The 18,491-nt window shown below is 44.8% G+C and overlaps 18 non-coding genes across 18 annotated transcripts; all 18 read left to right on the forward strand.

Moving 5' to 3' along the window:
- Positions 1–343: 343 nt before the first annotated feature.
- TRNAV-AAC lies at positions 344–417 on the forward strand. The gene has a single exon. It is a non-coding gene; the product is annotated as a tRNA-Val (tRNA).
- Positions 418–1,929: 1,512 nt separating this feature from the next.
- TRNAV-CAC lies at positions 1,930–2,002 on the forward strand. Its single transcript has one exon. It is a non-coding gene; the product is annotated as a tRNA-Val (tRNA).
- A 396-nt stretch (positions 2,003–2,398) lies between these two features.
- On the forward strand, positions 2,399–2,471 carry TRNAV-AAC. Its single transcript has one exon. It is a non-coding gene; the product is annotated as a tRNA-Val (tRNA).
- A 1,512-nt stretch (positions 2,472–3,983) lies between these two features.
- TRNAV-CAC lies at positions 3,984–4,056 on the forward strand. The gene has a single exon. It is a non-coding gene; the product is annotated as a tRNA-Val (tRNA).
- A 396-nt stretch (positions 4,057–4,452) lies between these two features.
- On the forward strand, positions 4,453–4,525 carry TRNAV-AAC. The gene has a single exon. It is a non-coding gene; the product is annotated as a tRNA-Val (tRNA).
- A 1,513-nt stretch (positions 4,526–6,038) lies between these two features.
- On the forward strand, positions 6,039–6,111 carry TRNAV-CAC. Its single transcript has one exon. It is a non-coding gene; the product is annotated as a tRNA-Val (tRNA).
- A 396-nt stretch (positions 6,112–6,507) lies between these two features.
- TRNAV-AAC lies at positions 6,508–6,580 on the forward strand. The gene has a single exon. It is a non-coding gene; the product is annotated as a tRNA-Val (tRNA).
- Positions 6,581–8,093: 1,513 nt separating this feature from the next.
- On the forward strand, positions 8,094–8,166 carry TRNAV-CAC. The gene has a single exon. It is a non-coding gene; the product is annotated as a tRNA-Val (tRNA).
- Positions 8,167–8,562: 396 nt separating this feature from the next.
- On the forward strand, positions 8,563–8,635 carry TRNAV-AAC. The gene has a single exon. It is a non-coding gene; the product is annotated as a tRNA-Val (tRNA).
- Positions 8,636–10,149: 1,514 nt separating this feature from the next.
- Positions 10,150–10,222, forward strand: TRNAV-CAC. Its single transcript has one exon. It is a non-coding gene; the product is annotated as a tRNA-Val (tRNA).
- A 398-nt stretch (positions 10,223–10,620) lies between these two features.
- TRNAV-AAC lies at positions 10,621–10,693 on the forward strand. The gene has a single exon. It is a non-coding gene; the product is annotated as a tRNA-Val (tRNA).
- A 1,513-nt stretch (positions 10,694–12,206) lies between these two features.
- On the forward strand, positions 12,207–12,279 carry TRNAV-CAC. The gene has a single exon. It is a non-coding gene; the product is annotated as a tRNA-Val (tRNA).
- Positions 12,280–12,675: 396 nt separating this feature from the next.
- Positions 12,676–12,748, forward strand: TRNAV-AAC. Its single transcript has one exon. It is a non-coding gene; the product is annotated as a tRNA-Val (tRNA).
- A 1,513-nt stretch (positions 12,749–14,261) lies between these two features.
- TRNAV-CAC lies at positions 14,262–14,334 on the forward strand. The gene has a single exon. It is a non-coding gene; the product is annotated as a tRNA-Val (tRNA).
- A 414-nt stretch (positions 14,335–14,748) lies between these two features.
- TRNAV-AAC lies at positions 14,749–14,821 on the forward strand. The gene has a single exon. It is a non-coding gene; the product is annotated as a tRNA-Val (tRNA).
- Positions 14,822–16,334: 1,513 nt separating this feature from the next.
- TRNAV-CAC lies at positions 16,335–16,407 on the forward strand. The gene has a single exon. It is a non-coding gene; the product is annotated as a tRNA-Val (tRNA).
- A 396-nt stretch (positions 16,408–16,803) lies between these two features.
- On the forward strand, positions 16,804–16,876 carry TRNAV-AAC. The gene has a single exon. It is a non-coding gene; the product is annotated as a tRNA-Val (tRNA).
- A 1,512-nt stretch (positions 16,877–18,388) lies between these two features.
- Positions 18,389–18,461, forward strand: TRNAV-CAC. Its single transcript has one exon. It is a non-coding gene; the product is annotated as a tRNA-Val (tRNA).
- Positions 18,462–18,491: the final 30 nt, after the last annotated feature.

Here is an 18,491-nt window from a genome sequence, read left to right on the forward strand (position 1 = left end):
ACAACAAGTGACGGCATCTCTGCTTACTTCCAATTTTAAATGAAATTTACACTTTTTAGGGGCTATTGGGGTAAAACAAAAGAATGCAAAGCTTAGCTTTCATAAACACTGAGTGGGTATGGAGACTTTGTACGGGGCTTACACCCTGATCTTTTATCTCATCCAAATAATTCAGATCAAAGATCATAATAATAGTCAGATTTTTGTAGAATTATAGTGCATAAACTTAGACTTACCTATAGCTGTAAATGCTGGTCTCCAGGAACATTATAGCTAGTTTGTTCAAAAAAACATGTTTGACCGTTATGCCCACTTACATACCCAACGTACCAAGCGCATGGCTGTTTCTGTAGTGTAGTGGTTATCACGTTCGCCTAACAGTGCGAAAGGTCCCCGGTTCGAAACCGGGCAGAAACATACAAAACCTGCTTTTGTTATTTCTTTCAAGATGCATGGGTGACAGAAGCCTCTGGCACTATCAAGCCAGATGCCTCTACAAAGAGAAAAAAGACACAAACCATGTGAGGTGACTGAACAACTTTGGAAACGTTTGTCCGTTGAAATGTAACAAGGAACGATCGTTTTAGCCCAGCCATGATAGACCGTTATCCTTTGAAAAGAAGCCAGCCGCGTGTAATCATCTTCATCCGATCGTCAGACAAAAGATATTTTGTTCAAAATAAGATCGTGCGTGGGCGAAAGATCTTTCTTTGAAAGAACGTTCCAGGAAAGAGCTTTTGTCCATCGCCCCGGTTTCATTGAACGCGTACGGGCAGTTTGAACAACTGTAATGCCTATTACGGACTAAGATGTGTTTGGCTGTGTCTGTGAAACCAATGCTCACCAGGTGTTTGTTTGTTCATCTGCTGTTCAAATAACGTCTATCTAAAGTGTCTGACCACCTTAAGGCTATCCCTAGGTGTTTACCAGAGAACGCCAAAAGGCCGGTTGGACTTGGCTACTAGGGACCCAGGCTAAGTCTACCGAGTACGCAGGCAGAAAACAGGTGCGAGCTCATAGGCAACACACCTATCAGAAGCCAAGGAGTAGCAGAAGAGTAAAACAAGCCAGAGTCTAAGCCAGGAGAGTTAGCATAAGTCAAAACACAATACGGGTGTTAATCCAATAACAAGGCAAAGAGTAAAAGCCAGCAGATTCACTAGAAACCTAATCAGTAGACAAGGGGTAAATATTGAAACAGGTTGAGGTCTATTCACTGGAAGGTCCAACAGAAATGCAGCACTCTTCTCAACACACACAACAAGCAGGAGCCTGGAAAACAAAAAGCACAGGCCCTGACAAACAGTAAGTGTTTGACTTAAATCCCCCACCTAGTTCTGGGATTGGATACCCAACCAGGGAACCGATTGGCCCAGCGTCCAGACTCACCGATAAGTCGATCATCCGGGTCTTGGCTGGTCGACGTGGCAACCCTCCTGGAACAACCATGCACAGGAACGTGGCAGGGTAAGATCCTGACAGGTACACTGCCAAACTGAATTCTTTGGCTCCATAAGCCACTTCAAACAGAAAAAAGATGCTACTTAGTTATGTTATCCACATTACTATTCTGCCTCCGCTCATCCCTCTTCAAATGCTGCATCCAATGCAAACACCGGCTGTGACGTAATGTGCTGGTCTTGGGACATGTATGATGTCATAGCATCACACCGATAACCGATTGGACAGGGAGACGCAGAGCCAAAAACACATTGAATGATGAGTACGTAGGCCCCTGTGTGGGAACACCGTTGCTAGAAAAGCAGCGGAGGGGGACCGGGCAGCGACAGGGGATACATAAGGCGAATACTACATTTTCCTATGCTTGGACTTCACACTCAGCAGTTTAGACCATCAGTCTTTTCTGCCTGAAAACCCTTCTAACTGCTATCCTTCTGAGGTAGTGCATCCAACTTTGACATGAAGCAAGTTTCTGTAGTGTAGTGGCTATCACGTTCGCCTCACACGCGAAAGGTCCCCGGTTCGAAACCGGGCAGAAACATGTACATTTTCATAAGCGTTGAAAGAGCTTATGATGCATAATATCTAACCCCCACAACAAGTGACGGCATCTCTGCTTACTTCCAATTTTAAATGAAATTTACACTTTTTAGGGGCTATTGGGGTAAAACAAAAGAATGCAAAGCTTAGCTTTCATAAACACTGAGTGGGTATGGAGACTTTGTACGGGGCTTACACCCTGATCTTTTATCTCATCCAAATAATTCAGATCAAAGATCATAATAATAGTCAGATTTTTGTAGAATTATAGTGCATAAACTTAGACTTACCTATAGCTGTAAATGCTGGTCTCCAGGAACATTATAGCTAGTTTGTTCAAAAAAACATGTTTGACCGTTATGCCCACTTACATACCCAACGTACCAAGCGCATGGCTGTTTCTGTAGTGTAGTGGTTATCACGTTCGCCTAACACGCGAAAGGTCCCTGGTTCGAAACCGGGCAGAAACATACAAAACCTGCTTTTGTTATTTCTTTCAAGATGCATGGGTGACAGAAGCCTCTGCCACTATCAAGCCAGATGCCTCTACAAAGAGAAAAAAGACACAAACCATGTGAGGTGACTGAACAACTTTGGAAACGTTTGTCCGTTGAAATGTAACAAGGAACGATCGTTTTAGCCCAGCCATGATAGACCGTTATCCTTTGAAAAGAAGCCAGCCGCGTGTAATCATCTTCATCCGATGGTCAGACAAAAGATATTTTGTTCAAAATAAGATCGTGCGTGGGCGAAAGATCTTTCTTTGAAAGAACGTTCCAGGAAAGAGCTTTTGTCCATCGCCCCGGTTTCATTGAACGCGTACGGGCAGTTTGAACAACTGTAATGCCTATTACGGACTAAGATGTGTTTGGCTGTGTCTGTGAAACCAATGCTCACCAGGTGTTTGTTTGTTCATCTGCTGTTCAAGCAACGTCTATCTAAAGTGTCTGACCACCTTAAGGCTACCCCTAGGTGTTTACCAGAGAACGCCAAAAGGCCGGTTGGACTTGGCTACTAGGGACCCAGGCTAAGTCTACCGAGTACGCAGGCAAAAAACAGGTGCGAGCTCATAGGCAACACACCTATCAGAAGCCAAGGAGTAGCAGAAGAGTAAAACAAGCCAGAGTCTAAGCCAGGAGAGTTAGCATAAGTCAAAACACAATACGGGTGTTAATCCAATAACAAGGCAAAGAGTAAAAGCCAGCAGATTCACTAGAAACCTAATCAGTAGACAAGGGGTAAATATTGAAACAGGTTGAGGTCTATTCACTGGAAGGTCCAACAGAAATGCAGCACTCTTCTCAACACACACAACAAGCAGGAGCCTGGAAAACAAAAAGCACAGGCCCTGACAAACAGTAAGTGTTTGACTTAAATCCCCCACCTAGTTCTGGGATTGGATACCCAACCAGGGAACCGATTGGCCCAGCGTCCAGACTCACCGATAAGTCGATCATCCGGGTCTTGGCTGGTCGACGTGGCAACCCTCCTGGAACAACCATGCACAGGAACGTGGCAGGCTAAGATCCTGACAGGTACACTGCCAAACTGAATTCTTTGGCTCCATAAGCCACTTCAAACAGAAAAAAGATGCTACTTAGTTATGTTATCCACATTACTATTCTGCCTCCGCTCATCCCTCTTCAAATGCTGCATCCAATGCAAACACCGGCTGTGACGTAATGTGCTGGTCTTGGGACATGTATGATGTCATAGCATCACACCGATAACCGATTGGACAGGGAGACGCAGAGCCAAAAACACATTGAATGATGAGTACGTAGGCCCCTGTGTGGGAACACCGTTGCTAGAAAAGCAGCGGAGGGGGACCGGGCAGCGACAGGGGATACATAAGGCGAATACTACATTTTCCTATGCTTGGACATCACACTCAGCAGTTTAGACCATCAGTCTTTTCTGCCCGAAAACCCTTCTAACTGCTATCCTTCTGAGGTAGTGCATCCAACTTTGACATGAAGCAAGTTTCTGTAGTGTAGTGGCTATCACGTTCGCCTCACACGCGAAAGGTCCCCGGTTCGAAACCGGGCAGAAACATGTACATTTTCATAAGCGTTGAAAGAGCTTATGATGCATAATATCTAACCCCCACAACAAGTGACGGCATCTCTGCTTACTTCCAATTTTAAATGAAATTTACACTTTTTAGGGGCTATTGGGGTAAAACAAAAGAATGCAAAGCTTAGCTTTCATAAACACTGAGTGGGTATGGAGACTTTGTACGGGGCTTACACCCTGATCTTTTATCTCATCCAAATAATTCAGATCAAAGATCATAATAATAGTCAGATTTTTGTAGAATTATAGTGCATAAACTTAGACTTACCTATAGCTGTAAATGCTGGTCTCCAGGAACATTATAGCTAGTTTGTTCAAAAAAACATGTTTGACCGTTATGCCCACTTACATACCCAACATACCAAGCGCATGGCTGTTTCTGTAGTGTAGTGGTTATCACGTTCGCCTAACACGCGAAAGGTCCCCGGTTCGAAACCGGGCAGAAACATACAAAACCTGCTTTTGTTATTTCTTTCAAGATGCATGGGTGACAGAAGCCTCTGCCACTATCAAGCCAGATGCCTCTACAAAGAGAAAAAAGACACAAACCATGTGAGGTGACTGAACAACTTTGGAAACGTTTGTCCGTTGAAATGTAACAAGGAACGATCGTTTTAGCCCAGCCATGATAGACCGTTATCCTTTGAAAAGAAGCCAGCCGCGTGTAATCATCTTCATCCGATGGTCAGACAAAAGATATTTTGTTCAAAATAAGATCGTGCGTGGGCGAAAGATCTTTCTTTGAAAGAACGTTCCAGGAAAGAGCTTTTGTCCATCGCCCCGGTTTCATTGAACGCGTACGGGCAGTTTGAACAACTGTAATGCCTATTACGGACTAAGATGTGTTTGGCTGTGTCTGTGAAACCAATGCTCACCAGGTGTTTGTTTGTTCATCTGCTGTTCAAGTAACGTCTATCTAAAGTGTCTGACCACCTTAAGGCTACCCCTAGGTGTTTACCAGAGAACGCCAAAAGGCCGGTTGGACTTGGCTACTAGGGACCCAGGCTAAGTCTACCGAGTACGCAGGCAAAAAACAGGTGCGAGCTCATAGGCAACACACCTATCAGAAGCCAAGGAGTAGCAGAAGAGTAAAACAAGCCAGAGTCTAAGCCAGGAGAGTTAGCATAAGTCAAAACACAATACGGGTGTTAATCCAATAACAAGGCAAAGAGTAAAAGCCAGCAGATTCACTAGAAACCTAATCAGTAGACAAGGGGTAAATATTGAAACAGGTTGAGGTCTATTCACTGGAAGGTCCAACAGAAATGCAGCACTCTTCTCAACACACACAACAAGCAGGAGCCTGGAAAACAAAAAGCACAGGCCCTGACAAACAGTAAGTGTTTGACTTAAATCCCCCACCTAGTTCTGGGATTGGATACCCAACCAGGGAACCGATTGGCCCAGCGTCCAGACTCACCGATAAGTCGATCATCCGGGTCTTGGCTGGTCGACGTGGCAACCCTCCTGGAACAACCATGCACAGGAACGTGGCAGGGTAAGATCCTGACAGGTACACTGCCAAACTGAATTCTTTGGCTCCATAAGCCACTTCAAACAATAAAAAAGATGCTACTTAGTTATGTTATCCACATTACTATTCTGCCTCCGCTCATCCCTCTTCAAATGCTGCATCCAATGCAAACACCGGCTGTGACGTAATGTGCTGGTCTTGGGACATGTATGATGTCATAGCATCACACCGATAACCGATTGGACAGGGAGACGCAGAGCCAAAAACACATTGAATGATGAGTACGTAGGCCCCTGTGTGGGAACACCGTTGCTAGAAAAGCAGCGGAGGGGGACCGGGCAGCGACAGGGGATACATAAGGCGAATACTACATTTTCTTATGCTTGGACATCACACTCAGCAGTTTAGACCATCAGTCTTTTCTGCCTGAAAACCCTTCTAACTGCTATCCTTCTGAGGTAGTGCAGCCAACTTTGACATGAAGCAAGTTTCTGTAGTGTAGTGGCTATCACGTTCGCCTCACACGCGAAAGGTCCCCGGTTCGAAACCGGGCAGAAACATGTACATTTTCATAAGCGTTGAAAGAGCTTATGATGCATAATATCTAACCCCCACAACAAGTGACGGCATCTCTGCTTACTTCCAATTTTAAATGAAATTTACACTTTTTAGGGGCTATTGGGGTAAAACAAAAGAATGCAAAGCTTAGCTTTCATAAACACTGAGTGGGTATGGAGACTTTGTACGGGGCTTACACCCTGATCTTTTATCTCATCCAAATAATTCAGATCAAAGATCATAATAATAGTCAGATTTTTGTAGAATTATAGTGCATAAACTTAGACTTACCTATAGCTGTAAATGCTGGTCTCCAGGAACATTATAGCTAGTTTGTTCAAAAAAACATGTTTGACCGTTATGCCCACTTACATGCCAAACGTACCAAGCGCATGGCTGTTTCTGTAGTGTAGTGGTTATCACGTTCGCCTAACACACGAAAGGTCCCCGGTTCGAAACCGGGCAGAAACATACAAAACCTGCTTTTGTTATTTCTTTCAAGATGCATGGGTGACAGAAGCCTCTGCCACTATCAAGCCAGATGCCTCTACAAAGAGAAAAAAGACACAAACCATGTGAGGTGACTGAACAACTTTGGAAACGTTTGTCCGTTGAAATGTAACAAGGAACGATCGTTTTAGCCCAGCCATGATAGACCGTTATCCTTTGAAAAGAAGCCAGCCGCGTGTAATCATCTTCATCCGATGGTCAGACAAAAGATATTTTGTTCAAAATAAGATCGTGCGTGGGCGAAAGATCTTTCTTTGAAAGAACGTTCCAGGAAAGAGCTTTTGTCCATCGCCCCGGTTTCATTGAACGCGTACGGGCAGTTTGAACAACTGTAATGCCTATTACTGACTAAGATGTGTTTGGCTGTGTCTGTGAAACCAATGCTCACCAGGTGTTTGTTTGTTCATCTGCTGTTCAAGTAACGTCTATCTAAAGTGTCTGACCACCTTAAGGCTACCCCTAGGTGTTTACCAGAGAACGCCAAAAGGCCGGTTGGACTTGGCTACTAGGGACCCAGGCTAAGTCTACCGAGTACGCAGGCAGAAAACAGGTGCGAGCTCATAGGCAACACACCTATCAGAAGCCAAGGAGTAGCAGAAGAGTAAAACAAGCCAGAGTCTAAGCCAGGAGAGTTAGCATAAGTCAAAACACAATACGGGTGTTAATCCAATAACAAGGCAAAGAGTAAAAGCCAGCAGATTCACTAGAAACCTAATCAGTAGACAAGGGGTAAATATTGAAACAGGTTGAGGTCTATTCACTGGAAGGTCCAACAGAAATGCAGCACTCTTCTCAACACACACAACAAGCAGGAGCCTGGAAAACAAAAAGCACAGGCCCTGACAAACAGTAAGTGTTTGACTTAAATCCCCCACCTAGTTCTGGGATTGGATACCCAACCAGGGAACCGATTGGCCCAGCGTCCAGACTCACCGATAAGTCGATCATCCGGGTCTTGGCTGGTCGACGTGGCAACCCTCCTGGAACAACCATGCACAGGAACGTGGCAGGGTAAGATCCTGACAGGTACACTGCCAAACTGAATTCTTTGGCTCCATAAGCCACTTCAAACAGAAAAAAAGATGCTACTTAGTTATGTTATCCACATTACTATTCTGCCTCCGCTCATCCCTCTTCAAATGCTGCATCCAATGCAAACACCGGCTGTGACGTAATGTGCTGGTCTTGGGACATGTATGATGTCATAGCATCACACCGATAACCGATTGGACAGGGAGACGCAGAGCCAAAAACACATTGAATGATGAGTACGTAGGCCCCTGTGTGGGAACACCGTTGCTAGAAAAGCAGCGGAGGGGAACCGGGCAGCGACAGGGGATACATAAGGCGAATACTACATTTTCTTATGCTTGGACATCACACTCAGCAGTTTAGACCATCAGTCTTTTTTGCCCGAAAACCCTTCTAACTGCTATCCTTCTGAGGTAGTGCAGCCAACTTTGACATGAAGCAAGTTTCTGTAGTGTAGTGGCTATCACGTTCGCCTCACACGCGAAAGGTCCCCGGTTCGAAACCGGGCAGAAACATGTACATTTTCATAAGCGTTGAAAGAGCTTATGATGCATAATATCTAACCCCCACAACAAGTGACGGCATCTCTGCTTACTTCCAATTTTAAATGAAATTTACACTTTTTAGGGGCTATTGGGGTAAAACAAAAGAATGCAAAGCTTAGCTTTCATAAACACTGAGTGGGTATGGAGACTTTGTACGGGGCTTACACCCTGATCTTTTATCTCATCCAAATAATTCAGATCAAAGATCATAATAATAGTCAGATTTTTGTAGAATTATAGTGCATAAACTTAGACTTACCTATAGCTGTAAATGCTGGTCTCCAGGAACATTATAGCTAGTTTGTTCAAAAAAACATGTTTGACCGTTATGCCCACTTACATACCCAACGTACCAAGCGCATGGCTGTTTCTGTAGTGTAGTGGTTATCACGTTCGCCTAACACGCGAAAGGTCCCCGGTTCGAAACCGGGCAGAAACATACAAAACCTGCTTTTGTTATTTCTTTCAAGATGCATGGGTGACAGAAGCCTCTGCCACTATCAAGCCAGATGCCTCTACAAAGAGAAAAAAGACACAAACCATGTGAGGTGACTGAACAACTTTGGAAACGTTTGTCCGTTGAAATGTAACAAGGAACGATCGTTTTAGCCCAGCCATGATAGACCGTTATCCTTTGAAAAGAAGCCAGCCGCGTGTAATCATCTTCATCCGATGGTCAGACAAAAGATATTTTGTTCAAAATAAGATCGTGCGTGGGCGAAAGATCTTTCTTTGAAAGAACGTTCCAGGAAAGAGCTTTTGTCCATCGCCCCGGTTTCATTGAACGCGTACGGGCAGTTTGAACAACTGTAATGCCTATTACGGACTAAGATGTGTTTGGCTTTGTCTGTGAAACCAATGCTCACCAGGTGTTTGTTTGTTCATCTGCTGTTCAAGCAACGTCTATCTAAAGTGTCTGACCACCTTAAGGCTACCCCTAGGTGTTTACCAGAGAACGCCAAAAGGCCGGTTGGACTTGGCTACTAGGGACCCAGGCTAAGTCTACCGAGTACGCAGGCAGAAAACAGGTGCGAGCTCATAGGCAACACACCTATCAGAAGCCAAGGAGTAGCAGAAGAGTAAAACAAGCCAGAGTCTAAGCCAGGAGAGTTAGCATAAGTCAAAACACAATACGGGTGTTAATCCAATAACAAGGCAAAGAGTAAAAGCCAGCAGATTCACTAGAAACCTAATCAGTAGACAAGGGGTAAATATTGAAACAGGTTGAGGTCTATTCACTGGAAGGTCCAACAGAAATGCAGCACTCTTCTCAACACACACAACAAGCAGGAGCCTGGAAAACAAAAAGCACAGGCCCTGACAAACAGTAAGTGTTTGACTTAAATCCCCCACCTAGTTCTGGGATTGGATACCCAACCAGGGAACCGATTGGCCCAGCGTCCAGACTCACCGATAAGTCGATCATCCGGGTCTTGGCTGGTCGACGTGGCAAACCCTCCTGGAACAACCATGCACAGGAACGTGGCAGGCTAAGATCCTGACAGGTACACTGCCAAACTGAATTCTTTGGCTCCATAAGCCACTTCAAACAGAAAAAAAGATGCTACTTAGTTATGTTATCCACATTACTATTCTGCCTCCGCTCATCCCTCTTCAAATGCTGCATCCAATGCAAACACCGGCTGTGACGTAATGTGCTGGTCTTGGGACATGTATGATGTCATAGCATCACACCGATAACCGATTGGACAGGGAGACGCAGAGCCAAAAACACATTGAATGATGAGTACGTAGGCCCCTGTGTGGGAACACCGTTGCTAGAAAAGCAGCGGAGGGGGACCGGGCAGCGACAGGGGATACATAAGGCGAATACTACATTTTCTTATGCTTGGACATCACACTCAGCAGTTTAGACCATCAGTCTTTTCTGCCCGAAAACCCTTCTAACTGCTATCCTTCTGAGGTAGTTCAGCCAACTTTGACATGAAGCAAGTTTCTGTAGTGTAGTGGCTATCACGTTCGCCTCACACGCGAAAGGTCCCCGGTTCGAAACCGGGCAGAAACATGTACCTTTTTTTATAAGCGTTGAAAGAGCTTATGATGCATAATATCTAACCCCCACAACAAGTGACGGCATCTCTGCTTACTTCCAATTTTAAATGAAATTTACACTTTTTAGGGGCTATTGGGGTAAAACAAAAGAATGCAAAGCTTAGCTTTCATAAACACTGAGTGGGTATGGAGACTTTGTACGGGGCTTACACCGTGATCTTTTATCTCATCCAAATAATTCAGATCAAAGATCATAATAATAGTCAGATTTTTGTAGAATTATAGTGCATAAACTTAGACTTACCTATAGCTGTAAATGCTGGTCTCCAGGAACATTATAGCTAGTTTGTTCAAAAAAACATGTTTGACCGTTATGCCCACTTACATACCCAGCGTACCAAGCGCATGGCTGTTTCTGTAGTGTAGTGGTTATCACGTTTGCCTAACACGCGAAAGGTCCCCGGTTCGAAACCGGGCAGAAACATACAAAACCTGCTTTTGTTATTTCTTTCAAGATGCATGGGTGACAGAAGCCTCTGCCACTATCAAGCCAGATGCCTCTACAAAGAGAAAAAAGACACAAACCATGTGAGGTGACTGAACAACTTTGGAAACGTTTGTCCGTTGAAATGTAACAAGGAACGATCGTTTTAGCCCAGCCATTATAGACCGTTATCCTTTGAAAAGAAGGCAGCCGCGTGTAATCATCTTCATCCGATGGTCAGACAAAAGATATTTTGTTCAAAATAAGATCGTACGTGGGCGAAAGATCTTTCTTTGAAAGAACGTTCCAGGAAAGAGCTTTTGTCCATCGCCCCGGTTTCATTGAACGCGTACGGGCAGTTTGAACAACTGTAATGCCTATTACGGACTAAGATGTGTTTGGCTGTGTCTGTGAAACCAATGCTCACCAGGTGTTTGTTTGTTCATCTGCTGTTCAAGTAACGTCTATCTAAAGTGTCTGACCACCTTAAGGCTACCCCTAGGTGTTTACCAGAGAACGCCAAAAGGCCGGTTGGACTTGGCTACTAGGGACCCAGGCTAAGTCTACCGAGTACGCAGGCAGAAAACAGGTGCGAGCTCATAGGCAACACACCTATCAGAAGCCAAGGAGTAGCAGAAGAGTAAAACAAGCCAGAGTCTAAGCCAGGAGAGTTAGCATAAGTCAAAACACAATACGGGTGTTAATCCAATAACAAGGCAAAGAGTAAAAGCCAGCAGATTCACTAGAAACCTAATCAGTAGACAAGGGGTAAATATTGAAACAGGTTGAGGTCTATTCACTGGAAGGTCCAACAGAAATGCAGCACTCTTCTCAACACACACAACAAACAGGAGCCTGGAAAACAAAAAGCACAGGCCCTGACAAACAGTAAGTGTTTGACTTAAATCCCCCACCTAGTTCTGGGATTGGATACCCAACCAGGGAACCGATTGGCCCAGCGTCCAGACTCACCGATAAGTCGATCATCCGGGTCTTGGCTGGTCGACGTGGCAACCCTCCTGGAACAACCATGCACAGGAACGTGGCAGGGTAAGATCCTGACAGGTACACTGCCAAACTGAATTCTTTGGCTCCATAAGCCACTTCAAACAGAAAAAAAGATGCTACTTAGTTATGTTATCCACATTACTATTCTGCCTCCGCTCATCCCTCTTCAAATGCTGCATCCAATTCAAACACCGGCTGTGACGTAATGTGCTGGTCTTGGGTCATGTATGATGTCATAGCATCACACCGATAACCGATTGGACAGGGAGACGCAGAGCCAAAAACACATTGAATGATGAGTACGTAGGCCCCTGTGTGGGAACACCGTTGCTAGAAAAGCAGCGGAGGGGGACCGGGCAGCGACAGGGGATACATAAGGCGAATACTACATTTTCTTATGCTTGGACATCACACTCAGCAGTTTAGACCATCAGTCTTTTCTGCCCGAAAACCCTTCTAACTGCTATCCTTCTGAGGTAGTGCAGCCAACTTTGACATGAAGCAAGTTTCTGTAGTGTAGTGGCTATCACGTTCGCCTCACACGCGAAAGGGTCCCGGTTCGAAACCGGGCAGAAACATGTACTTTTTCATAAGCGTTGAAAGAGCTTATGATGCATAATATCTAACCCCCACAACAAGTGACGGCATCTCTGCTTACTTCCAATTTTAAATGAAATTTACACTTTTTAGGGGCTATTGGGGTAAAACAAAAGAATGCAAAGCTTAGCTTTCATAAACACTGAGTGGGTATGGAGACTTTGTACGGGGCTTACACCCTGATCTTTTATCTCATCCAAATAATTCAGATCAAAGATCATAATAATAGTCAGATTTTTGTAGAATTATAGTGCATAAACTTAGACTTACCTATAGCTGTAAATGCTGGTCTCCAGGAACATTATAGCTAGTTTGTTCAAAAAAACATGTTTGACCGTTATGCCCACTTACATACCCAACGTACCAAACGCATGGCTGTTTCTGTAGTGTAGTGGTTATCACGATTGCCTAACACGCGAAAGGTCCCTGGTTCGAAACCGGGCAGAAACATACAAAACCTGCTTTTGTTATTTCTTTCAAGATGCATGGGTGACAGAAGCCTCTGCCACTATCAAGCCAGATGCCTCTACAAAGAGAAAAAAGACACAAACCATGTGAGGTGACTGAACAACTTTGGAAACGTTTGTCCGTTGAAATGTAACAAGGAACGATCGTTTTAGCCCAGCCATGATAGACCGTTATCCTTTGAAAAGAAGCCAGCCGCGTGTAATCATCTTCATCCGATGGTCAGACAAAAGATATTTTGTTCAAAATAAGATCGTGCGTGGGCGAAAGATCTTTCTTTGAAAGAACGTTCCAGGAAAGAGCTTTTGTCCATCGCCCCGGTTTCATTGAACGCGTACGGGCAGTTTGAACAACTGTAATGCCTATTACGGACTAAGATGTGTTTGGCTGTGTCTGTGAAACCAATGCTCACCAGGTGTTTGTTTGTTCATCTGCTGTTCAAGTAACGTCTATCTAAAGTGTCTGACCACCTTAAGGCTACCCCTAGGTGTTTACCAGAGAACGCCAAAAGGCCGGTTGGACTTGGCTACTAGGGACCCAGGCTAAGTCTACCGAGTACGCAGGCAGAAAACAGGTGCGAGCTCATAGGCAACACACCTATCAGAAGCCAAGGAGTAGCAGAAGAGTAAAACAAGCCAGAGTCTAAGCCAGGAGAGTTAGCATAAGTCAAAACACAATACGGGTGTTAATCCAATAACAAGGCAAAGAGTAAAAGCCAGCAGATTCACTAGAAACCTAATCAGTAGACAAGGGGTAAATATTGAAACAGGTTGAGGTCTATTCACTGGAAGGTCCAACAGAAATGCAGCACTCTTCTCAACACACACAACAAACAGGAGCCTGGAAAACAAAAAGCACAGGCCCTGACAAACAGTAAGTGTTTGACTTAAATCCCCCACCTAGTTCTGGGATTGGATACCCAACCAGGGAACCGATTGGCCCAGCGTCCAGACTCACCGATAAGTCGATCATCCGGGTCTTGGCTGGTCGACGTGCCAACCCTCCTGGAACAACCATGCACAGGAACGTGGCAGGGTAAGATCCTGACAGGTACACTGCCAAACTGAATTCTTTGGCTCCATAAGCCACTTCAAACAGAAAAAAAGATGCTACTTAGTTATGTTATCCACATTACTATTCTGCCTCCGCTCATCCCTCTTCAAATGCTGCATCCAATGCAAACACCGGCTGTGACGTAATGTGCTGGTCTTGGGACATGTATGATGTCATAGCATCACACCGATAACCGATTGGACAGGGAGACGCAGAGCCAAAAACACATTGAATGATGAGTACGTAGGCCCCTGTGTGGGAACACCGTTGCTAGAAAAGCAGCGGAGGGGGACCGGGCAGCGACAGGGGATACATAAGGCGAATACTACATTTTCTTATGCTTGGACATCACACTCAGCAGTTTAGACCATCAGTCTTTTCTGCCCGAAAACCCTTCTAACTGCTATCCTTCTGAGGTAGTGCAGCCAACTTTGACATGAAGCAAGTTTCTGTAGTGTAGTGGCTATCACGTTCGCCTCACACGCGAAAGGTCCCCGGTTCGAAACCGGGCAGAAACATGTACATTTTCATAAGCGTTGAAAGAGCTTATGATGCATAATATCTAACCCCCACAACAAGTGACGGCATCTCTGCTTACTTCCAATTTTAAATGAAATATACACTTTTTAGGGGCTATTGGGGTAAAACAAAAGAATGCAAAGCTTAGCTTTCATAAACACTGAGTGGGTATGGAGACTTTGTACTGGGCTTACACCCTGATCTTTTATCTCATCCAAATAATTCAGATCAAAGATCATAATAATAGTCAGATTTTTGTAGAATTATAGTGCATAAACTTAGACTTACCTATAGCTGTAAATGCTGGTCTCCAGGAACATTATAGCTAGTTTGTTCAAAAAAACATGTTTGACCGTTATGCCCACTTACATACCCAACATACCCAACATACCCAACATACTAAACACATGGCTGTTTCTGTAGTGTAGTGGTTATCACGTTTGCCTAACACGCGAAAGGTCCCCGGTTCGAAACCGGGCAGAAACATACAAAACCTGCTTTTGTTATTTCTTTCAAGATGCATGGGTGACAGAAGCCTCTGCCACTATCAAGCCAGATGCCTCTACAAAGAGAAAAAAGACACAAACCATGTGAGGTGACTGAACAACTTTGGAAACGTTTGTCCGTTGAAATGTAACAAGGAACGATCGTTTTAGCCCAGCCATGATAGACCGTTATCCTTTGAAAAGAAGCCAGCCGCGTGTAATCATCTTCATCCGATGGTCAGACAAAAGATATTTTGTTCAAAATAAGATCGTGCGTGGGCGAAAGATCTTTCTTTGAAAGAACGTTCCAGGAAAGAGCTTTTGTCCATCGCCCCGGTTTCATTGAACGCGTACGGGCAGTTTGAACAACTGTAATGCCTATTACGGACTAAGATGTGTTTGGCTGTGTCTGTGAAACCAATGCTCACCAGGTGTTTGTTTGTTCATCTGCTGTTCAAGTAACGTCTATCTAAAGTGTCTGACCACCTTAAGGCTACCCCTAGGTGTTTACCAGAGAACGCCAAAAGGCCGGTTGGACTTGGCTACTAGGGACCCAGGCTAAGTCTACCGAGTACGCAGGCAGAAAACAGGTGCGAGCTCATAGGCAACACACCTATCAGAAGCCAAGGAGTAGCAGAAGAGTAAAACAAGCCAGAGTCTAAGCCAGGAGAGTTAGCATAAGTCAAAACACAATACGGGTGTTAATCCAATAACAAGGCAAAGAGTAAAAGCCAGCAGATTCACTAGAAACCTAATCAGTAGACAAGGGGTAAATATTGAAACAGGTTGAGGTCTATTCACTGGAAGGTCCAACAGAAATGCAGCACTCTTCTCAACACACACAACAAGCAGGAGCCTGGAAAACAAAAAGCACAGGCCCTGACAAACAGTAAGTGTTTGACTTAAATCCCCCACCTAGTTCTGGGATTGGATACCCAACCAGGGAACCGATTGGCCCAGCGTCCAGACTCACCGATAAGTCGATCATCCGGGTCTTGGCTGGTCGACGTGGCAACCCTCCTGGAACAACCATGCACAGGAACGTGGCAGGGTAAGATCCTGACAGGTACACTGCCAAACTGAATTCTTTGGCTCCATAAGCCACTTCAAACAGAAAAAAAGATGCTACTTAGTTATGTTATCCACATTACTATTCTGCCTCCGCTCATCCCTCTTCAAATGCTGCATCCAATTCAAACACCGGCTGTGACGTAATGTGCTGGTCTTGGGACATGTATGATGTCATAGCATCACACCGATAACCGATTGGACAGGGAGACGCAGAGCCAAAAACACATTGAATGATGAGTACGTAGGCCCCTGTGTGGGAACACCGTTGCTAGAAAAGCAGCGGAGGGGGACCGGGCAGCGACAGGGGATACATAAGGCGAATACTACATTTTCTTATGCTTGGACATCACACTCAGCAGTTTAGACCATCAGTCTTTTCTGCCCGAAAACCCTTCTAACTGCTATCCTTCTGAGGTAGTGCAGCCAACTTTGACATGAAGCAAGTTTCTGTAGTGTAGTGGCTATCACGTTCGCCTCACACGCGAAAGGTCCCCGGTTCGAAACCGGGCAGAAACATGTACATTTTCATAAGCGTTGAAAGAGCTTATGATGCATAATATCTAACCCCCACAACAAGTGACGGCATCTCTGCTTACTTCCAATTTTAAATGAAATTTACACTTTTTAGGGGCTATTGGGGTAAAACAAAAGAATGCAAAGCTTAGCTTTCATAAACACTGAGTGGGTATGGAGACTTTGTACTGGGCTTACACCCTGATCTTTTATCTCATCCAAATAATTCAGATCAAAGATCATAATAATAGTCAGATTTTTGTAGAATTATAGTGCATAAACTTAGACTTACCTATAGCTGTAAATGCTGGTCTCCAGGAACATTATAGCTAGTTTGTTCAAAAAAACATGTTTGACCGTTATGCCCACTTACATACCCAACGTACCAAGCGCATGGCTGTTTCTGTAGTGTAGTGGTTATCACATTTGCCTAACACGCGAAAGGTCCCCGGTTAGAAACCGGGCAGAAACATACAAAACCTGCTTTTGTTATTTCTTTCAAGATGCATGGGTGACAGAAGCCTCTGCCACTATCAAGCCAGATGCCTCTACAAAGAGAAAAAAGACACAAACCATGTGAGGTGACTGAACAACTTTGGAAACGTTTGTCCGTTGAAATGTAACAAGGAACGATCGTTTTAGCCCAGCCATGATAGACCGTTATCCTTTGAAAAGAAGCCAGCCGCGTGTAATCATCTTCATCCGATGGTCAGACAAAAGATATTTTGTTCAAAATAAGATCGTGCGTGGGCGAAAGATCTTTCTTTGAAAGAACGTTCCAGGAAAGAGCTTTTGTCCATCGCCCCGGTTTCATTGAACGCGTACGGGCAGTTTGAACAACTGTAATGCCTATTACGGACTAAGATGTGTTTGGCTGTGTCTGTGAAACCAATGCTCACCAGGTGTTTGTTTGTTCATCTGCTGTTCAAGCAACGTCTATCTAAAGTGTCTGACCACCTTAAGGCTACCCCTAGGTGTTTACCAGAGAACGCCAAAAGGCCGGTTGGACTTGGCTACTAGGGACCCAGGCTAAGTCTACCGAGTACGCAGGCAGAAAACAGGTGCGAGCTCATAGGCAACACACCTATCAGAAGCCAAGGAGTAGCAGAAGAGTAAAACAAGCCAGAGTCTAAGCCAGGAGAGTTAGCATAAGTCAAAACACAATACGGGTGTTAATCCAATAACAAGGCAAAGAGTAAAAGCCAGCAGATTCACTAGAAACCTAATCAGTTGACAAGGGGTAAATATTGAAACAGGTTGAGGTCTATTCACTGGAAGGTCCAACAGAAATGCAGCACTCTTCTCAACACACACAACAAGCAGGAGCCTGGAAAACAAAAAGCACAGGCCCTGACAAACAGTAAGTGTTTGACTTAAATCCCCCACCTAGTTCTGGGATTGGATACCCAACCAGGGAACCGATTGGCCCAGCGTCCAGACTCACCGATAAGTCGATCATCCGGGTCTTGGCTGGTCGACGTGGCAACCCTCCTGGAACAACCATGCACAGGAACGTGGCAGGGTAAGATCCTGACAGGTACACTGCCAAACTGAATTCTTTGGCTCCATAAGCCACTTCAAACAGAAAAAAAGATGCTACTTAGTTATGTTATCCACATTACTATTCTGCCTCCGCTCATCCCTCTTCAAATGCTGCATCCAATGCAAACACCGGCTGTGACGTAATGTGCTGGTCTTGGGACATGTATGATGTCATAGCATCACACCGATAACCGATTGGACAGGGAGACGCAGAGCCAAAAACACATTGAATGATGAGTACGTAGGCCCCTGTGTGGGAACACCGTTGCTAGAAAAGCAGCGGAGGGGACCGGGCAGCGACAGGGGATACATAAGGCGAATACTACATTTTCTTATGCTTGGACATCACACTCAGCAGTTTAGACCATCAGTCTTTTCTGCCCGAAAACCCTTCTAACTGCTATCCTTCTGAGGTAGTGCAGCCAACTTTGACATGAAGCAAGTTTCTGTAGTGTAGTGGCTATCACGTTCGCCTCACACGCGAAAGGTCCCCGGTTCGAAACCGGGCAGAAACATGTACATTTTCATAAGCGTTGAAAGAGCTT

Source organism: Bufo bufo, chromosome 1 (assembly GCF_905171765.1).
Source record: "Bufo bufo chromosome 1, aBufBuf1.1, whole genome shotgun sequence".
Lineage (NCBI taxonomy): Eukaryota > Metazoa > Chordata > Amphibia > Anura > Bufonidae > Bufo > Bufo bufo.